This window comes from Pan troglodytes, chromosome 8 (assembly GCF_028858775.2).
Source record: "Pan troglodytes isolate AG18354 chromosome 8, NHGRI_mPanTro3-v2.0_pri, whole genome shotgun sequence".
Taxonomy (NCBI): domain Eukaryota; kingdom Metazoa; phylum Chordata; class Mammalia; order Primates; family Hominidae; genus Pan; species Pan troglodytes.
Genome location: NC_072406.2, coordinates 26031207 through 26033953, shown reverse-complemented (window position 1 = coordinate 26033953; position 2747 = coordinate 26031207). Strand labels below are relative to the sequence as shown.

The following is a 2747-nucleotide window of genomic DNA, read 5'->3' as shown; positions in this document are numbered from 1 at the left end:
GAGACCAGTCTGGCCAACATGGTGAAACCTCATCTCTACTAAAAAAAAATGCAAAAATGAGCCGGAAGTAGTGGCGCATGCTTGTAATCCCAGCTGCGCGGGAGGCTGAGGCAGTAGAATCGCTTGAACCCGGAAGACGGAGGTTGCAGTGGGCCGAGATCGGCCACTGCACTCCAGCCTAGGCAACAAGAGCAAAACTCCGCCTCAAAAAAACAAAAAACCAAAAAAAAACACAAAAAGGCCAAGCCGAGCCCTTCCTGCTCCCTCTAGGAATCAAAATGGCGGCGAGGGAAACCTGGAGCAGTCCCGGAGCCTGAGCCACTGACAGGAGAGGAGAGGGCGGCGGCGGCGGTGGGAGGAGGATGGCGGCGGTGTGCTGGCGCCGGGGCCTACCGCGGTGCTGGTGGCGGAGGCGGCGGGGGCGGCGGCCGAGGTCCCTGCGGCAGCAGCAGCGGCGGCGGGAGGAGCCTCCGGGTCGATTGAACTGTGGATGCGGAACCTACGGAATACGAAGGGCGGACTGTATAGTAAACACTTGAGGATGCTTGCTGTGTGGTTCTTAGAGAATGCACTGTCCGTGTGTGTGGCTGCCCACAGCCTTTCATACTTCAATAGTATGCACTAAAGTAAGGTCTAATGGCCCTGTTCTCATAGAAATAGATGGAAAGAGGCTGCTGGATCCAGGGTTGAAGGTTCCTAATGGCCTCTGGGATTATACTCTGGAGAACCCGCAGACGGAATGCCTGAATGACTGAAGAAAATGGGTGCTAATGCATCTCATTATCCTCATCCATGTTCCGCGAAGGTAGGGGGAAATTCACAGGCCCAACAGACTTTCATAGGGACGTCATCCTATTCTCAGCAAGGCTATGGTTGTGAATCAAAATTGTGTAGCCTTGACCATGGCCATGAGAAACCACAAGACAAAAAAAAAGAGGCCGGGCGCGGTGGCTCACGCCTGTAATCCCAGCACTTTGGGAGGCCGAGACGGGCGGATCACGACGTCAGGAGATCGAGACCATCCTGGCTAATATGGTGAAACCCTGTCTCTACTAAAAAATACAAAAAATTAGCCGGGCGTGGTGGCGGGCACCTGTAGTCCCAGCTACTCGGGAGGCTGAGGCAGGAGAATGGCGGGAACCTGGGAGGCAGAGCTTGCAGTGAGCCGAGATCGAGCCACTGCACTCCAGCCTGGGCGACAAAGCCAGACTGTCTCAAAAAAAAAAAAAAAAAAAAAAAAAGGACCTCTGGCCCTGCTACCTTCAAAAAGAACTTAATTAAGCGTCGAAAATCTGATCGGTCTGCCGATCATGCCAAGCAGATGCGAGAACTCCTCTCTGGGTGGGATATTAGAGATGTCAGTGCATTAGTGGAGGAATATGAGGGAAGGTCAGCATTATAGAAGCTTTCCCTACAAGCCAGTTTGGCTAGACCGGAAGCCCGGACATTGCAGAAAGATATGGCTGATCTTTATGAGTACAAGTATCGTACTGATACAGATTTCATATTTCAAGAAACTTGTTATCCTGTTCATCGTGCCATTTTGGCAGCAAGGTGTCCATTTTTTAAATGCTTTCTTCCTCACCTGAGTATGGGGCAGAGATAATAATGGACATCAATACAGCTGGTATTGATATGCCCATGTTTTCTGCTTTGTTACACTATCTTTATACAGGAGAGTTTGGAATGGAAGACTCAGGGTTTCAAAATGTCGTTATCCTTGTTCAGCTTAGTGAAGAATTCCCTTGATGTAGATATGCGTGGACTCTTTGATTACATGTGTTATTACGATGTCGTCCTTAGTTTTTCTTCAGACTCTGAACTGGTTGAAGCTTTTGGTGGAAATCAGAACTGTTTAGATGAAGAGCTCAAAGCCCACAAGGCTGTTATTTCTGCACGGTCCCCATTTTTTCAAAATTTATTACAAAGGAGAATACAAACTGTTGAAGAAATCACAGATGGAACTTTGAGGACTCCCACAAGAATTATATTAGATGAGTCCATTATACCACAAAAATATGCAAAAGTGATATTACACTGTATGTATACCGACGCGGTGGACCTCTGTGTTTGGCACTGTAGCCCCTCTGTGGGGAGTCTCAGTGAAGTTCAGGCTCTCGTCGCAGGGAAGCCAAACATGACCAGGGCAGGAAAAGCCATGGAACTTTACCACACAGCACCGTTCTTGGAATTTAACATGCTTGCACAAGGTATGAAGTTCTGATTTTTAATTTTGATTTCTAGAATTATGTATTTATCTTCCAAACTGAAAATACAACTAGCATAGTCTATGATTTCAGTGTTTGGGATGTTACAGGGTCAGTTTTTTTGAACCTTCAGTTATGACATCTGAGACAGATTGAGCATCAGTATTAATGTGGTTCTTTACTATGAAAATCAAGCACTCAATACTATAAAATATTTTATATATCTATATATATCTCTATCTATATATAGATATATAAATTTATATATATCTATATATAGATATATATCTATATATCTTTTTTATTATTATTATACTTTAAGTTTTAGGGTACATGTGCACAACGTGCAGGTTTGTTACATATGTACACATGTGCCATGTTGGTGTGCTGCACCCATTAACTCGTCATTTAGCATTAGGTATATCTCCTAATGCTATCCCTCCCCCCTCCCCCCTCCCCCAACCCCACAACATTCCCGGTGTGTGATGCTCCCCTTCCTGTGTCCATGTGTTCTCATTGTTCAATTCCCACCTGTGAGTG

At 46.1% G+C, this 2747-nt stretch overlaps 1 pseudogene; it reads left to right on the top strand.

The window, feature by feature from the left end:
• Positions 1-688: 688 nt before the first annotated feature.
• On the top strand, positions 689-2289 carry LOC738120 (BTB/POZ domain-containing protein 7-like; annotated as a pseudogene).
• The last annotated feature ends 458 nt before the right edge of the window (positions 2290-2747 follow it).